This window comes from Sabethes cyaneus, chromosome 3 (assembly GCF_943734655.1).
Source record: "Sabethes cyaneus chromosome 3, idSabCyanKW18_F2, whole genome shotgun sequence".
NCBI classification, from domain to species: domain Eukaryota; kingdom Metazoa; phylum Arthropoda; class Insecta; order Diptera; family Culicidae; genus Sabethes; species Sabethes cyaneus.
Genome location: NC_071355.1, coordinates 232,748,015 through 232,767,973, shown reverse-complemented (window position 1 = coordinate 232,767,973; position 19,959 = coordinate 232,748,015). Strand labels below are relative to the sequence as shown.

The following is a 19,959-nucleotide window of genomic DNA, read 5'->3' as shown; positions in this document are numbered from 1 at the left end:
TTCATGTTGAAAACTCAATTTTCAAAAACTAACGCTTAGGCTTCATTATGGAGCAAACCTAGTTTCAGGATATACAATTTCTCAAACATAGTACCTATTAAAATAAATACGCCCTTTTTAAAAGTAATTCTTGAGCCTAAAGGTACTAAATTCTTTGGAAGGTACACGTTTCCTCTTATCAAAAACGTGAGTGACGTTTAGAGTGAATAGTTCAAGTTTTTTCATTTACATCTTTCACATGAAACTGCTAAAATTTGAAAATTACAGAAATGTGTTTTGTTCCGCCTTCAGAAAACGGTAAATATCTCAGCGAGATTTAAAGATACGTCCTTACTTTCTTCGGCAAAGTTGTTCGTCATAAAATTTTCCATCTATACAGTATAGCTACGTTGCTCGGAGACACCGTTCGATACCCTGTTTTGACGTTTATTTAAATTAAATTTCGAAATTTCGTATCAGATCCCAATGATTGTGAAAAAATAGTTAAATACCTTGTTTCATCTATTATAACATTTCTAAAAATATTTTTTTGAATTTACTCCTGAAAAATGCCATTTTTTCATACAACTCAAATGTGCGATCCCTAAATCACTGCAACCAATGTTGGCGTCATATAAAAGTTTTGTTGTGACACCCTAAGCTATCATTTGAGGGGTGAGCCCCCGGGTTTTCTGACATAGTGCTATTTTGGGACACTCTAGTCCCCATGCAATGTAAGGGCATTTTACGATAACGTCGAAGCATACAAGCAGTATATAAAATACTTTTCCCTAACAGTGTTGCCAACTTTTCAGTTTTCCGGCAATACTAGCTGTTCTACTAAGGCGCTCGAAAATAATTTATTATAATCATTCCAAAACCCCTTTAGGTATTTATTTTATGGTTATGATATGAACAAATTTAAAATCCAATCATGTTCAATGTTTGATTCAAAATTTGGGGCTCATCAAAAATTGCTATAAAGCAAACAACAGTATTACATCAGTAATTTTTGGAAGATTGAAAATCAAAAAGCTGAGTCATCAATCAATGTTTTTGCGAAAATAAACTGTCGAGTTTTTATACCTTATTGCTAACAAAAAGTACGTTCACGTTCACGGTAAAACTAAAGGGACGTACGGAAAGAAAACGTGCGATGTATTTGGGAAATGTTAAAAATGCTGTTCAAATATTACGAGCGCCGTCCGCCATTATGGCTCGTAAAAATCTGGATAGCTTTGTTGGTCAGAAGCAAGTTTGGATATTGAAGTTTGTTTTTTATAATTAGTACGAGCGTAGAAATGTAAATTCTTTTATTGATACCAGATCCACTCTATTGAATCTATTCTCTGAAAATTATCCAAAACATAACCGCTAGTTATAATGAGATGTGATACAATAGCTATCCCATGCAAATTAAATCGAAATCCATCAAATCTGTAATGCACCGCCATCCTAGGAGTCAAAAACCTCGACATTAAACTTGCTGTTTACTCTTCTATCAGACAACACTATCGCATTGCGCCCCGATGGAAAACCAATCCGCGCCACGTTGCATTTTCAGCGGTATCGAATTTCATCGGGTGGGGTTTTCCCATAACGGGTATGTATGTACGGCGGATGGATGGATGTGATCGAGTCGCCTCGCCGGCCGTCATTATCGTCGTTGCCTCCGGCATGCGACTAATCCACGCGCGGTCACGAAAAATCCATCGTCGTCGCTCTTTTGTTTATGTTTTTCCACAGTGCGCGCCCGCTTGTAACCGGCTGCGGAGCGTACCTTGGGCCATTGATGGTAAACACGCACATTTCCCAATTTATTACCGCTCCTTCCCATCATTGTATGGTCGTGATTTGTGTGGATAGCTTTCGGTAAAAGTAAGCAATTGTTGTTTGTCAGCGAGATTTTAATGGAGTGAGGCTGCCAGATTTCAATTACAAATTTGCGGTTCATTTCAGCGAAGGCGTTCGCAATTGACTTGGCGTTATGGGGGAGTTGGCAACACTGTCGTCAAATCTGACGATTCATTCGGTGTTCATACAGGGAAACAACTTTTAAAACCTTTCACCATGGCATTAAGATTGACTCGTGCAACGGGAAAACTGGCTGAATATCCTCCATTAACGGTTGGGAGCAGATATCGGCTTCCCCTGCGGTCATGTGTGATTTAAGTTTTATTTCTACACCACAAGAGTCGGGTATAAAATACCAGAAAGAAGACCTGTTATTTTTATAAACTGACGCAATGATTCACGACGAAACATTCTGTCCAAGTTTCGGGTGATATAATAAACTTGATATCCTACTATGTACTTTCACTGGATACAAACTTCACTCCAATGTTTATTCAATAGATACTATATAATAACAATAAACATGGTAGCAACTTGATATCATCGCGCGAAGTCAAACCAGTATTGAAAAGTTAACATCTGTTATTATTGTGTAAATGGATCATGCTCACGTAACCGTCGTCTTCAAGCCGTCAAGGGGATACCGGTCACACTGGAACAACAACATCACTAACTTCTCGCTTGATTGACGTTTCCTTAGACTTCGGTGGAACGATGAGGAGGTAATTATCTTGTCAGACGTGACATAAAAGGCGAAGATAATCATACGACCTTTGGTTTGTTACCTCAACAGTGAAGTTAAAATAGAAATTCCTGGTAGGATATCAGGATTATCCTCTTTTTTATTTTCCCTTAAAGTGTTGTGCAATAAACAGATGTAGGTAATCAAATTGATTTATATTCACACCGATGCCTCTAAGTTGCAACTTATCAACTCACGTTGGACCGAGAAAAGGAGTAAACTTTCTACAGATCTGCCCTGGCCTAGACCATTTGAGGTAACCGGTTTAGCAACTTCTTGCACGCTGCTCCGCCTCGGGCTCCTTTTCGTCACAGTCCATTATTTGGATTTCACATTCGTACGGCATGGTAATTACCTGTACCTTCAAATGCCGCGGACTGGTTACATACCCTAGAGAGACTTCCAATCCTCAAAGACACCGCGGTCATTATTGCAGAATTCCACATTTCACATCAGTGCACATTCAGATAGAAACGTTTGGTTGGTTGGCGGACACCGAGGGCATACACCAGAGACCGACGACGAGAGAGCAAACTGGAAGCTGAACACACAATTGCAAAAAATCCGAAAAAAATGCAAGAATTTTTCGTGCGGCTGTGAAACGTTGATCATAGTTAAACACAGTAGGTTCACAGATTCCCGATCAAATGAAAATAACAAATTTATAACAGGATGAGCTCTGAATAACAAGTTTTTTTATAACAAAATCTCCTTTGCGTTTTGTTATAAACTTGGTCTCGTTTGCAGTTAAAATAACAAAAACTGTAGCAAAATCCGTTCTAGGCATATCACAATTATTTCAAATTATGATATAATTTGATCAAGTTTATTTCAAGATGAGTTACAAAAACCAGCATTCTGCCCTGCTTTATAACCAAAATGTAACAAACCGTGTTATAAGTAGCAGAACGAGATAGATTCTTTGTAAAACATTTACTGTGTCGCAAGTTTTGCTATCACATTTATAACACACTTTGATAGAAATATCAACTGGAGCAACAATACTGTAATATTTTTGTTAGAATCATCTGATCGGGTTGGCCACGGCCACTTGCCATAAACGATTTATGCTCATATGACGCGTCGTACGTCGTCGTCGTCGTCGTCGTTCGGATTCGCGCCAGATTCGCCGCCCTGTCGTTGCCGCAATGAAATGAACACATTTAATCCTGTGTGCTGCGGCGCGGTGCTAACCGACATCGTCGGTATTCCTCCTTCCTCGCTCCGTTTTATTTGACATCATTTCACGGGTCGCGTGATAGGGTTTGGCACATATCACAGTGTAATGGAAAATTATGCTCTGTTTGCTTCATGATGCTCGTGTCGTACCGGATTTGCTGTTCGACCGTCCGCTATAAAATGTAATGATTTTGGAGAGGTTCCAGTTGTTTTATCCGGAATAGAAATCCGGTTTGGTTTTTCTGGCATTCGTTTAATTCAGTAAGATCTGTTTTTAACATCGTATTACTGTATATTAGGGAGTCAATCAATGTTCCGAAATTTTTGGTCAAGCATTATTTTACAATTATTGTAAAATATTACTCACTCGTGTTCCCTTAAAGCATATGTAGTGCGGGTCATTTTCAAATTCATCAAACGTACCCCAAGGAAATAACATCGGACAGTTGCTATTTTAGTCTTCCTAAATGATGTGTCCTAGATCATTCTGTCGTGATTGAAATCAAGTAATACAAGTGATCTAACGACATGGCTCGCAGAATGAAAATCATCGTATTATTATCTACACAGTACATGGAGATTGTTTCAATTGGATGCAATATGAAATGCATTCCAAACGAACCTCAAGGAAGCAACATCGGACCATTGCTACTTGGTTTTTCTCATAATTGAAAAATTTTCACTAAATAACTTTAGCGATATCACTATTCTTCAATGGAATTAGAAATACAAGCTTTTCACCCGCTTTAATGGCTCAACAACAGCCTTATGGAAAACTACATAGGTACAGCATAATGAGTTTATTTTTACAGGGAAACAAGGGAATAAAATCAATGTGGAAGTGGAAGTTGAAGGTCAGCAAGTGGAAGTGGAAGTTGAAGGTAGTAAGTACAGCTTTATAATTCATTTATTTCCTGAGACATTTTTTTAGGGGAAGGTGGTATAATGTATCCCGCTTGAGTATAAATTTATTTATTTATTTATCTTCAGTCTTCGTTCCTAGGTTTGTCGTACAGACTGTTAATTTCTTAAGAGTCTTAATTTAAACACGCATTTACTTATATTATAATCATGCAAATCATTCGTTTCATTGAATCTTTATAAGATTTTTGCAACGGTTGATTGGAATCTTTTTTACAAATTTCTCACATAGAAAAAAAACATATTTCAATCGCAATCTATACCTATAAAAATGGATTTCTGTCTGTCTATCTGTCGGTATGTTCCTTATAGAATCGAAAACTACTGAACCGATCCGCGTGAAAATTTGCATGTAGGGATTTTTGGGGCCGCAGAAGGTTCTTATGATGGTTAGAACCCTCCCATATAAATGAAACACAAATTTCTGCATAACTGCAGAGCTAATCAGGTAAATGGAATAAAATTTGGCAAGTGGGTATTTTTGGAGATAAGATTTTTTTATAGTACATTGAGACCCCTCCCCTCTTTGGAAGGGGAATTATGATCCCTCCCCACTGGAAAAGGGGGGGCTCCCACACAAATGAAATACAAAACTCCCCATAACTTGAGAACTAATCAAGCAAATGGAACCAAATTCGACATGACGGTTTTTGGAGGCAAGAATTTTTTCTATGGTTAATTAGGACCCCTCCCCACTTTGAAAAGGGGAAGCTCTTATATAAAAGAAACACAAATTTTCTCATAACTCGAGAACTAAGCAATCAAATGGAACCAAATTTGGCATGTGAAGGTCTTTGGAGGCAATAATTTTTTCTATGGTGAATTAGGATCCCTCATTTTAGGAGGGGGGTGCTTCTATACAAATGAAATACAAATTTTCTTGTAACTCGAGAACTAATCAATCAAATGCTACCTAATTTGGCATGTGAAGATTTTGGGAAACAAAATTTTTTTCTATGGCGAATTAGGACCCCTCCCCACTTTAGGAGGGGGGGCTCCCATATAAATGAAATACAAATTTCTTCATAACCCCAGAACTAATCAAGCAAATGGTACCAAATTTGGCATGTGCATGTTTTGGAGGCAATTATTTCTATGGCGAATTGAGACCCCTCTCCTCTTTAGGAGGGGAATTATGACCCCTCCCCTCTATAAGAGGGGGGCTTCCATACAAATGAAATACAAACTTCCTCATAACTAAAGAACTAATCAAGCAAATGGAAGCAAATTTGGCATGTGGGGATTTTGTAGGCCGGATTTTTTATGATGGTTTGAGACCCCTCACTCCTGTGGTATGGAAATAAGGACTCTCAGGAGGAGACAATAACAAGACCACCAAAAACTATCTGCAGCCCCCCGTAGAAATCACCTCTGTCTGTGTTTATTTGTTTTCCTAGGTCTACTGACCTCTATTACTTTCCTTCAGTTTGGTCCGAACGAGCGACAACGAGTAAGGAGCGGATTACCCCGAGGATCGAAATGGTACTTTCCACGAAAAGGTTTTCCGTGAAATGATACATTCCGCGTAAGGTTTTTCGCGAAACTCTATATTTCGCGTTATGGTCAACCGAGAAGTGGGGTTCCGCAAAATGGTATTCGGCGAAATATTATACAATCACGGCGAATATTTAAGTGCTATCCGCTTTATTTATCTAGCTAAGTAACGGTGAGATTGTTTTCTACTTTACTGTTTGGAAAAATTGAAAATTTGGGAAGTAAACTACCCATGCTTTCATAGTAACATAACTGCCAAAATGAGTTATCTATAAAATTGAGCTTCTCAGAAACTTGCTAAACTCGAGATTGTGACAGATTCACGATTTATGTACAACACATTTTAATTTGTGGCTATACGAAGTTTGTCGGATAAGCTAGTAAATAATAAAATTTAAAGACTGAAGTTTTTGGAGCGTCTTAGTAGAATACGAAACCTAAAAATAAAAAATAAGAAAACTTATCCAATTTAATTCTACTATGTGTATTTTATTCAATGACAGATACGTATTTCGCCTACGACTTGCAGGCTTCCTCAGTGTCTGTTTTCGAACACAAAACAGACACTGTTCGAAAACAGACACTGAGGAAGCCTGAAAGTCGTAGGCGAAATACGTATCTGTCATTGAATAAAATACACATAGTAGAATTAAATTGAATAAGTTTTCTTATTTTTTATTTTTAAAATTTAAAGAGGTGAGCTAGCCGTAGGCTGAAAGCGTCTGAAATAGATAATCAAATCAAAATCAATACAAATAGATACTAGGTGAGAAGGTGTAAATGGTCCACACATTTTCTCAATATCTCAACTTCCCAAACACAGACGATACATCCATATAGGAACTAGCTACTGTGAAACCAAGCGCCATTTCTCTTTTGAACAGAATACGATACAACAGGATTGGACAAAATCTAAGCCACGATAAGCATCCGTTGTTTTTTGTTATTTTTTTGTCGTTTTATGGCGTTTTTCGGTGTCTTTTCTTCGTGTTTTTGTCGTTTTTTCTCATTTTCCATCGTTCCATTATTTGCAATCTTTTCATCATTCTTGGTGTCGTTTCGAAGTCTTCCCACCGTCTTTATGTCATCTCTTTATTTTCTGTTTTTCGTATATTTCGCCTTTTTCTCATCTCTATGTCGTTTATGAATTATTTTTTCAAGGTTTTTGTACCATCTTTTCATCATATTTTCGGCTTCTGTTCGTCACTTTTTGACGTTTGTTTTTGGCTCTCTTTTGCGTGTTTTTGTTGTTGTTTTGGCGTGCTTTCGAGATTATTTTGTTGGCATTTAATTTTTTGTTTTTATCGTTGTACGTCATTTTTTGATGTGTTTCCGTCATATTTTTTACCATTTTTCATCGTCCTATTAGTTGTCAAGAACAAAATTACAAAAATGTTGTCTATTTACTGTTTTTTCATCGTTCTTTCGAAGTCTTTCTGTCATCTCTTTTGCATGTTTTGTAGTTTTTTGTCGTGTCTTTGGTTTGTTGTCGCTATTTTGGCTTCTTTTCGTCGTTTCTATCGTAGGTTCATGTCATTATTCTACTCGAAGAGTTTCTTTGAAATTATTTTCTACATGCTTTTCAACGTCCCAAACAAAAACGTGACATGCTTGTATGGACTAGCAATTTTGAATCAATTTCTACATGCGTTGACGCTTACAGTTCAGGAGTAAGGAAGTAGGCAGGGCAGAACTGAACCCATTCCGACGAAACGGAACAGGATTATATAGCATCAACATGATGAGGTTGGTTTTTAAAATCGTTTTTAAGTACTGTCAAGTGCTACAATATTTAAATTTTGATAAGGTTTGGTTGTATCTGACTCTATCTACATAAATAAAAGAGAGCGTGAGTATGTTTGTATGTTCCGCCATAACTCCAGAACGCCTTGACCGTTCTCCATCAAACATGGAACACATGTTACTTGACATAAGGGAATCAGTACTAGGGGGCTGACTAATAGGAGGAGGCCATAACTTCGAAACGTCTTGACCGATCTTTATCAAACTTGACAAACATGTTCCTTGACATAAGAAAATCAGCACTTGAGGGTTTAGTGGGTTAAGGGCGCGATCCCCAACAAGGGGAGCGGTCCAAATAGGTAAAACGGGTTGCGTTTCTCTTGCATTTACCAATTGCAGTTGAGCAAGTAACTGTGAGAAAAGAGGGGGGTTCCACCGAGGAGGGCTACATGAAAGAAATCTTTGTTTCGTGTCTATTAGGCTATTGCAAATCCTTTCTAAAGCTTTTGCAAACCCCCCCCCCCCTTGGAAATTGGCTTGAAAAATCGGGGGGCAAAAAATAATTTGCAGGATATGAGTTAAATTTTTTTTATAAAATCAATTGTCTGTGGGCTCTACAGCCTGAAAAACTTGAAAAATGAGTGTACGAGTTGAATTAACGCTTCTAGCATGAAATAGAAATGGAAATTCAAACAGCGGAATTTCCGAAGGTCGGCCAAAAAAAGTTCTTTCATATATATCACTGATATCAACTATAGTTGTAGAGGACGACGCAGTGAGAATAGATGTTTAATGCGTAGTCAATGACTGAAGTCGAAACGTCCGCTGAAAGCATCATTGTTTTTATTTCCACCGAAAAAATCAACTAAAGTTATATATAAAATTCACGGTGACGAACTCTAACAATAAAAAGTTCTTTCGCTTTTGTCTTTTTTTCGCAGATTTTTGCATGGACCTGGAACGTTTAGAGGGAACATTTATTTTTATACAAAGTATAATTTTCAAGAGATTTCTTCGTGCGATCAAATAGTTGCTTTAATTATAACCATTTGTTCTACATTTTTTACATCTTTGGAATGTTTTCCAGAACCAGTGGGCAGCATTTTTTTACTGCCCGCCAATAATTTTTGTTCAAGACTTGCTTATTTATTTTGCTCCAAACTATAAGCTAAACAGCGAACGAATTTAAAAAGCACAAATGATTCCGTGTTTTCAAGTTCACTTCCACAGATTCCCTGTTGCAAGGGAAATCTTCAATTCCAGGCACGTAATCGTACATTGTATCGCATTTCGCAGTCTGTGCCTGTGCTAGAGTGCATCGTTACCGCTACTTTTATATTTATCATCGAGCGCACTTTACCTTCCGTCAGAGGCTCAACGTAGAGCCGAGCCTCGTAGAGCAGCAAAAGCATCTTGAGCGTTACTAGCATCACATCTCCTCAAGCCCCCTACCGACCCACGCTCCTCCCGTGCCTGACTTAGACGATGCGAGACTGTAAACCTATCCGGCGTAACCAGGTTCTGCTCTCCGTGCATAGGCCAAAATCGTGCCAGCAGCAGCTACAAAAGCCACCGACAGAAAATATTGCACTTGGGGTTGCATCGCTTGAACCTGTTTAGCGGTGCTGGCTTTAGCTAGTTTTTCACGCGCATAAACACCACAAGCACACACACGCCAGGTGAAGTCATGTGAAAACCAGACCTCAACAGGTCTGCTCATACCGGTCGGGCCATTCTCGTTGCATGCTAATTATGAACAATGGTTTGAAACATTAATAATAACATAATCATTTCATCAAGCCGTCTTCTCTAATGTGCGAGATAAAAAATGGGTTGCTGGTATAATCTTACTTGTAACATTTACCTTCCGATTGGAGCTAAATAAACTCATTAGATACTGCAAACGTCAAAACTGCTACGCATCACTGTCAATCTTTTGTTAGTAATATTGCAAATACACATTTCGTACAATTTTCGGTACAATTTTGTTCGTTCGCAGATCAAAACGTGCTTGGCGAGTGAGCAGCTATTCACTGGATCTGCGGACACGTGATGGTGCATCGCTAATCTTCGCAAACTAACTCGTGCAGCAATTTCATGGTGCATAGTTGCTTGCTTGCATCCCAGAATAGGCGGGCGCGACTGCACAGCGCGTGTTGTTGTGCATATAAATTAAAATAAATTATCTAATTAACAATGTCTGCACGATGCTGCTGCTCCGCCGTTGGGTGGATCCACTAGACCTGGAACACAGAAGGGGCGATCAGCCAGTAAGCAGTAAGAATTTGAACGGTACCGTCCGCGGTGAGACCGCGTCGACCGGCAGTCAAAGTGCATGTCTTCTATTGTCGATGGCTTGTAAGATTACCGACAAGCGTCGTCTCCCGTCGTCAGTCAGTAAGTATTCCACATTCAAAGAAGCGTGATTGATGTAATCTTTTTATTCGCACCACTCAATCCAGTAAATCAAGATTATGAAACAATTATCCGGCTGATTTAATTACTGCAATTGAGCGTAGAACAACGTTGATTCGAGGGAAAATGATTTTTTGATGGATGTTTCAGTGGCAAAAAATTACATTAAAATTTAGTTTTTATTAGTTGAATCTTAACTTTTTAGATAAGATTTTCCAACACTTTTCAAAGGTTTGTTACATTAACAAACGCATTCAGAAGCCATTTTGGAATGCATCGTAAGACCAGTATATTGCTTTATTTACTCATTAGAACTCTACCCGGTTGCACTAAAGTGACGAACAGTAAAATAAAGAACGTCATGCAATTACCCACGAACATCTTGAATGGCACCCAATTTATGAGTGCTAATAAAAAAGCAGTTGAAATAAAAACATTTACTAACTACTGTCGCATACTGGGTGTCTCTGCAAGGAACGCAATGCAAAGTGCTACAGGCTGAAACAAGTACTAGCAAAACTAGTTTCACAATTAACACCTTAGTGGGCAAACAAGCAATAACCCAACTGTATACAACCGTGCAAGATCTAAACCTGGTGATAAAATGCATTGAATTGCCATCGTTAGGTCCGTTAGTGAACAATTTATCAGAAACGGTTGTACACATGTCCGGCGCTTCGACGTTTGGCACGTCGATTTAAAATGCTTGACTGATGCATTCAATAAATTATAATTGCAGTAGTTAATGTAGTCACAAAATAAAAATAAAAAACCGGAAGAAATTCTACCGTTACAATCTTAAAATTTTACTTCTCATTCATTCACCTCTAATCACGACAAACACCGAAACTGCCAGTATAAATGCAACACAATCATCGAAATCCATGCTGGTGTTGGTAAAAACAATCAATTTTCAAACGATAAAATATGTAAACATTCATTTATTATTATCAGCACAGTTTTGTTGACCATGAGAACCGGTCCGGCTTCAGAGAATTTTCATACAATTCTAATTAATATTGATGAGTTTGGGGGATAGGTCAATCTGATAAAATTACTCATTACCGCCCGCCGCGCCGGTCATGTTCTAAATGAGGAACTATGATTAGTCGCGTGTCGGTTTAATTTTCATAAAAGCCGGAACTCCTCGTATACAGAGCGGCCGGGAATGCAGTTTTAGTTTGGCGGAACCCTGGGGCTTACCTCATCCGTGCGAGGAGCAATACCCGCCGCCGGTAGAGCCTGCTGTGGGGCTTGAGTTTCCGTTTTGGCGCGGAGAATCAGATGTTCACGCCCCCGCGGCAGTAATCAATGCTGTAAATCTAACCGACCATTATCAGGGCAGTGGAAGTCATGGAGTCGGGTTTTATATATGTATGTGTATGGGTATCCAGCTGTTTCGCGTCTTGAAGCAACCGCAGCAACAACGTGTCTGTGGAATTGTTCCGAGCGATGAATTGGAGCCATTAGAAAGATTAAACTGAGGTAGGATTGCGTGATGAAAAATATTAGCATTCCCTCCTTCCGAGTATGATAGAAAAAAAACGAGGTAACTATTGTGATGATGAATTATAACTATTTTTTACTCCCCAGAAATTATTTGCTTTTAATAGTTTGTTATTCGTAATTGAAAGAGTGTTGATGTCTCGCTGATTTCTAGCTTCAATTAAAATTTCTTAATTGAATTCTTGTGGGTGCTTGGATGAAACATTTTACATACCGTTTTAATAGAGAAAAAACACACAATTTAAATTTAAACAAAAAGCTTTTTTTTTAGTTTTAGTTTTGTAAGAACTTTCGGAGCAAACAACTCACGGATCAATTGAAAATATGACTCAAGAAGCCTATATACGTTTGAAGATGGAAAAGATCCAGATAGTCGGAAATTGGTTTATACATGAGCTAAACGGAAAATCGAAAAATTACATGTGAAATGTTACTCACCAGGTTACAAAAGGAAGTCATTTCTTCATCGGATCATGACTGGCGATAAAAAGGGGATTTTTGTCGAGAATCCTACGCGTAAAAGAACTTCTTCGGTAAGTTCCGGGGGAGCATCGACATCGGCCAAATCTCTATGGATGAATGACAATGCTTTATGTTTTGGATGAATTAGAAGGATCGGATCTACAGGATTTGAGCTACTCAAATCTGGCGAAATCATTAATACTGAAGCCTGAATATCGACAACAAATGATCCATTTGAATTGAACTTGAAAAATGTCGAAAAATGACCAGAATACCAAAAACGGCAGCACAAAGTGATTTTGTTGCATGATAATGCTCCATCACACACTGCAAAACCGGTTAACGAAAAGATTAAGTCATTCAGTTGGTTTGGTGAAAGGCTCTTGTTCTTGTTGATGAATGAATCTTGTACTCTTATAAAGTAAGTTATCAGGTGTAATAATGTGATGTATATACTGGACACTATCACTTGTTGTTCTTACAAAAAATTTTGTAAGAACAACAAGTGATAGTGTCCAGTATATACATCACATTATTAGTTCAATAGTTCTTACGTTGCACGAAGATACGAAAGTGAAAGTTATCAGGTGTATTCTTTTATTTTCATGTCAAAAACGTCCATCGTGCAGTTTAACGACCAAAAAAGACCAAAAAACAACATGATCCCAAATTAAGCTCAGAATCGCTTTAAGCCCGTCAAAAAACAACTTACTTTTAACAACATAGAAACGAGGTGACTCTTGCTGTATCAACAATACCTCTACACTGTACTCGGTCCTGGCCTACACGTCGCCAATTCGTTAAGTTCAACCCGATTGGGCCATCTTGCACATTAGACCCCTCTATTCCTGGAGCCGGAGGGGTTCCTGAAGAGAACGAATTTTACTGCATAGTTTTCCGACATCCTTGCGACATGGTCGGCCCACCGTTGTCTTCCAACTTTCGCAAGGTTGCGGATCACTAAATAGTGGCTGAAACTCGTGATTTATACACCTACGCCTCGCGCAACTTTTCGATTGTATTTCGCCAAAAATAATAACACCTTTCTTTCAAATACGGCAAGTGCACGTATGTCTTTCTTAAGCAAAGTTACTGTCTGAAGTCCGTAAAGGACTACCGGTTTGATTGGCGTTTTGTATATCATCAGCTTGTGTGTTTGAACGAAGTGTCTTTGGGACGGAAAAATAGGCTCGACTTCCAGCTTGAATGCGTCGTTAAATCTCCTTACTCGTATTGTTCTCGGCGGTGACCAGAGATCCCGAATATATGAACTCATTAATGACTTCCAGTTAATCGCCATCAATAGTCACTGTCCATGGGAGGCGAACGTTGTTTTCTTTGGGGCCTCTTCTTACCATATACTTAGATTTCGAAGCACTGATTTGTAACCCACTCGTCCTAGCATCTGTTTTTATTCTGGAGGAGTCCCAAGGTTTCTAGTAATGATAGCAAAACCGTCTGCGAAGGCTAGTGTTGGTTACTCTCGCTGAAGATCGTTCATACAAGACAGTCCATCCCCTTGCCGCAATCCTCTGTGCGATTCGGAAGGACTTGAGAGTGCCCCCGAAATGCGCACGTAACACATCACTCGCGTCTGGAGAACCGTTCTCGTGAATTATCTGCCATAGCCATCCGTGCTCGACTATATCGGACACAGCCCTGAAATCCACGAAAATATGACGCGTGGACACGTTGTTCTTCTGACATTTCTGGAGGATTTGTCGGAGAGTGAAAATTTCATCCGTAGTAGCACGGGCCCACCTTATAAAAAAAGGCAAAGCTTAGGTGCTACATACCGTAATCGAAACTTGCCCTTCTGTACGACAGACTTCGCAGCCAGCTGTTAGAGTGCAGGATAATTGCAGAGCCAGTTGCTACGATCCTATTGATTCCAACAGCCTCTCCCAGTCGAGATTCGAACATACGACGACTGGCTTATTAGATCAGCGTCATACCTCGAAGCCAACTGGGAGGCTTATACTGCCTTACAAATTCTCTTGCTACTGGGAATAGACGTCGTAACTAAATCTAGGAAAGTACCGTGTGGTATGTTGGTGTTGATCAGCGTAATGCCGCGGTAATCACAGCAACCGAGCCGTAAAGTGCAGTTGCTAGCGCTTTTTGAACATTTTTGTAGAGTTTTGCCGGGAGATGGTCCTTTCCGGCGGCTCCATTATTCTTTTGCTGACCAATTTTTCGGATCTCTTCGAGATCAAGAGCCCGTACACTGTTATCATTTGTAGACATTCCTAGGTTAACTTCCGTTCCGTCTCGTTCTATTATATCGCCATTGGGATCCCCATCAAAGAACTGCTTCCACCTGTCGACCACTCTGCGCTCGTTTGTAACCAGATTTCCCTCATCGTCCATACAAATATCAGATTTCGGTGTGTGTCCCCTTTACAAGATTGATTCATCTTCTCATAGAATTTAGGGGTCTCATCAGCCCGGAAAAACTGTTCTAATTCTTCACGATGTCTGTCCTCCTTTTAGTGCATTTTCTTCCTCAGGATCGTGGTCAACTAATCCCGCACTCGTCGATACATGCTTAAATTCACCTTCGTGACAATTCTTAGATAGTCCTAGCTCTTTTTTCCTCTCCATCACTTGTTGGCATTCTCCGTCAAATCAACCATTGTGATTCTATAATCTAGAAGAAATTGGTGAATATTAGAGCACATAAACAAGCTAACTTCTCCTTCTGCCTTTTAGCGAAGCAAAAAATAAACGTTTTGTCGTAAGCCCAGCGGAGGAGAAAAGATATCAATCACTGGGTATTTACGTCTGCCAAACTCGTTGTTTACAGTCTAGTAGTACCAGGGAAACTGCCTTCAGGTGATATTTTTCAAATCGTTTCTCATTAAGATCATAGCAAGTATTGAATTTGTAGATTTAAATCGCGCGCTTTTAAGCCTTAATGCAAAAAGATGTTTACACCAAAGCGCGAGAAAACTTATAATTGCTCTAACGATATAATGTACATTTGGAAACTATTTAACAAAATCAAGAACAAAACTATTGCTGTCCCGTTACCTTACAGAAGTTAAGGATTACACCAACCAACGTTGATTTAGCAACTGTTACCAACGTTGAAGATATTTAACCATTACAATTCCATTTTATCAGTAGCACATCATTGCCACAACACAATACATTCTCTTTTCACTACTCTTCCAATGAAATGACAACATGCGCATACATATAGAATCATAGTTATTATTATATTTGTATTTGAATTAAGGCTATGAGCCCGTTGTCCTTTTTTAAGACTAATTTACAAACAATTATTGGACAAATCCTACATATAGAAACCTGTATTCCTATGTACAAAATAAAAAGAGAATCACTAAAGCAGTTGTCCTCTGTAGTATAACTTGAAGCCTATGTTCAATGGTATTTGAGCTCATAATATGTTGAAGGGCGTTAAAGGCGTTCATGAAACGAGAGTTCACTTTTTCTATCGTACTTTCCAAGCAGCGACATCAAATTGGTCTAGGTTTAATCGTCATAAAGTATTTTCGACCTGTTGGGACGGGTAGATTCTGTCACTTTTTTTCTAAAAACACGTTAAACTTTGATGTCGTCTTTTCCACCCTATCACGAAGCGAGGATTCCCAGCTGGATGATGCTTTGTTGCTTCAAATTTTTCAATAGTGTACACTTAAGAATCAATAGTTTTTTGTTTGGGCCGACGCCTAGAAGACTTTCCGATCGATTGATACAAAAATATTGAAAATCGATCAGAAAACCTCTAAGTTATTAGCGTTCAAAACCTGATCACTTTTTAAAGTGACCACTTATAGCAGCTACCTTCCAGTAAGATGTAGTTTTACGTCAAAAACAACATTATCCCAAGTTAAGTTCAGAATTGCTCTAAACTCCTTTAAGAGGTCAAATAATAAAATGATGTGGGGGTTTTGGTGGGATATTTAAAAAATATCTATTGTATCTCTCCATTCTTTTAGTCAGAAATGGAGGTGCCGGAATTTTAATGTTCATTCTAAGGCTCGTTGAAGCGAAATTGTGCTTTAAATGTTTCTTTTTTAAATAATTTAAACTTACTATTAACAGGGAATATCCTTTTTCAAACCTTTAGGAAAAGTGCTGAAGTGTGAGTACAAAATGACTGACGTACCTGAAAAATAAACGAGAAAAAAATGTTGCATGAGTATTTTTAGTAAGTATAGAAGAATTCTGTTACATTATAAACAAGCAATATAACACGTCATGTTAGAGGAGCAATTTCATGAATGGCATTCAAGTACTCTTTTCGACCTAGTTCTGAATTTACTAAACGAAACAGCGACAGAGTCAGAGACAAGTAAAACAGAAAAAAACATATCCGGTGTGGTATACACAGAACGTGCCGCTTAAATGGTCGGCGGGAGAGCGTATTTGTGCGTGTATGGAATGGTTAAAACTGGAGGGACAAAATTTGATATGGGACTATCTAACATAAGCGTGCGGCGGTAGTTTAACTGCAAAAACACTTGGGTACCAACCGAGAAACTGTAGGTTGGAGTCCCACTTGCCATTGAACGACCCTATATTTTGGCCTCATATCGAAATTTCCCAGTTTCATCTAGAACGCTGTAATGGATTCGTTGATGTGATTTTAGGAGGGTATAGTTTCCAAATAACTATATATTATGAGTGACAAGTTTTTGCTATTGACATTTATATCTACATTTATTTGGGATTCTTCATCTGAGCTTGAATTTGTCTACATGAATAAAAGTTTATTTAAATAAAATTAAAACTACGTAGCCTGTGCGCAAACAAGTGCGTTGGTTCACCGAAATTGAACAGTTCCTCCACCTTCGAAAAAGTTCTAACGCATTCTGTGATTGGCTCATTGTAAACGAATGCAGTCCGGTGAAACTGCGTTTGCAATAATCCCGTTGAGCGCAATGGTCGTTGTGATGCCCGAAAATTGATTATGGTTAATAGCGTTGGAGAATCAACTTCACCGTTGAGAATCTTGGCTACAAATAAAGCCTGTTGCCTTTTGCGTCTACATTCTAGTGTGTCAAGTTCCAGTAAACGGCATCTATCTGCATAGGAGGGCAAATAGAATGTGGTAGAAAGCCATGAATAATTATTTTGTCAAGTTTATTATAAATTGTTTTTCAGGTTTTTCATCAATCAGCAATTTCATTTCTTAAATTCTATAAAATTACTCAAACTCATGACCTTTATTTGACGCAGAAAACTTCATTACATTATAGTTCGCATCACGTCCTCCGACTAAAACCATACTGTCTGAGTAGCAAAACTCCAACCCACGTGGTCCATTCTCCTTGGCGCTACGCGCGAGCGGAAAATCGAACACCGAAAAGCGTAAGAAAAAAAGACCATACACTTGACCGACAGAGAAATCAATTATCCGACAGCACTGCGCACCCATCATGAGAATTGAGAAGGTATTTTGTATCGTTTCTATCATCATCATTTGATTTGATTTGTTTTCGACTTTTTTCCAACATTCAGCGCCATACAGCAACGATAGATAGCGCGCATTGCAGCCTAACCGATTATATTGTAAAGCCTATTTCATTAAAGAATTATTAACATGAGTTTTCCTTTCTTCTCTATTTCCTCCAAGGAACCACACCACTACTGCCGCTGCAGCCTAAGTGTGCAGAGCAGACACATCGCTATGTCGGTTGCCATCGGGAATAGCCGATAATTAATTAAAATTACAACCTCAAAAACACGAACACCGTACTGGTTTATTAAGTGGAGCGAAAAGTACACAAAGAGTAACATGATTATTATCAAGTGGGAAGGATGCTGAAGATTGCCATGCTTGGGAGCAATTATTGATTTTCCTGCTAATTCGATACCAATCGGGTGATTGGAAATGTAGATTTAATCCGTGCTGCCTGCAGTTGAATGGAAATCTATTTATGCTGCTTATGAAGCAGCAATCGCAACATAAGGGTGAACATGCAAAAATGTTCAAAATCAGCATCGACTGCTGATAAGATAGGTATGTGTTACACGTTGCTTCGATCTATCATACTTGCGTGTAAACTTAGTGGAACACACGTGAAGTTTTTTTTTCGCAGGTCTTTACTATACAACTGGGCACAAATGGAGCGGAAAAAGCTGTTAAAATAAATATAATTTTGTTTAAAACTTTAACTGTTGTAGTTTGATTTGGAAAAAAATGACTGAGCAAGTTGTAAAATATTTTATTTGGTTAACGCTTTAGATGAGTAAAGCATATATCTGAGAAAAAAAATTGAATAGTTGATTTTGAAAAAAAAGCTCAACAAAGCAAACAAATTTGTCTCTAAAACTTATACACAAACCGGACCAACAGGTTCAACCGCATCATTGTTGGTCAACATCATCCCACAGACGACGGAGAGAATCGGCATCTCATGAAGTCTATTATTCCAAAGTAGAACAAACCAATCTTACTTGCAAAATCAGTGAGTTGACCAATACAAGATGAATGTAAATGATACATCGTTTTTATTGTGTGTACCATGTCTATTACCAGTAAAACCTAATATTTTCGATGAGTACACATATCACTTTGACCACCCGTAAAAAACCCACTGCGCCCGATCAAAGTGACGCTAAAAAGTGATAACTACATGCATGAAGAAGGATATACCATATCACCAACCGACGACGAGCTGCAGGCTGTAAATTAAATGATTTATAACCGGTCATTATTAGCATATGTGGTAGAGTTGGCAGCTACGGCAAACTAACAGGAGAAGTGTGCCAGTTGTTGGCATTCGATGCAGTACCTACCTACTACCTACGACGGGACAGGACACAACGTAACATCTGCATTCCTCCCAACCAACCAAACGAAGTTCCGAGCAGGAGAAAGTTCATGGTTCACGACGAAAATGATATACGTTTCTGTGCCGGTTGGAATCAAGTGCGATTGAGTTCCTGATTACGTGTCGTTAGATCATTTGCTACGTACTTGGCATTCAAGGAGTGGTTTGAATAAAGAAGTGACTTTTTAATGCTACCTCGCTGCCAAAACAGCAATCCACAAGCTTTGAACAGAAGCAGATTGCTTTTAAATTTCGCAAAAGTTGCAATATTCGTGTAGAAAATCCAAGTAAATTTGAAAATTTGCGTAAAAAACATGTAAATTCGTAAAAAGGCGATTTCAGTGTACTTTTTCTAGAACACTGCAAAAAGAGAAGATCAGCTTATTCTTAGCGGCTTTCAGTTTTTTCATTACGTAAATCACGTTGTCACTAAAAAAACTGACTGACCTCCCCGGCTTTGCTTCCTCTCGCGACGAAAGCAGCGACCCAGACATTGTCGTCCCTGAATATCTTCCCGGAGTTGGTTAAAATACAGACACGTTTAACCAACGGCCACCAACCCCGGCTTGCAAAATCGTTGTCCGGAATTTAGTCATTATGCTCTGTCCAGTATATCCATTCTGTTGCAGTCAGCAAATCGATATCGACAATATCAAATATCACAATATTTACTAACTGACAGCCCTCACCGCAACACCCTCGCAGGTTTTTTTCGATTGCTTTAGATTGTACGATTTTACCGTATGCATCATTGCTTTATTGTGATGACGGCGTCAATTAGAGGCTTGTGTGCACGCACTTGCACATTCGATACACACATGAGACCAACAAGTGCCGATAGGTAGGTACCTATGTACA

General features: G+C 38.8%; 1 protein-coding gene across 1 annotated transcript in view; it reads right to left on the bottom strand.

Moving 5' to 3' along the window:
* LOC128744086 (uncharacterized) overlaps nt 1-19,959 on the bottom strand; it is a 219,769-nt gene that overhangs the window by 169,308 nt on the left and 30,502 nt on the right. The window lies entirely within an intron of this gene.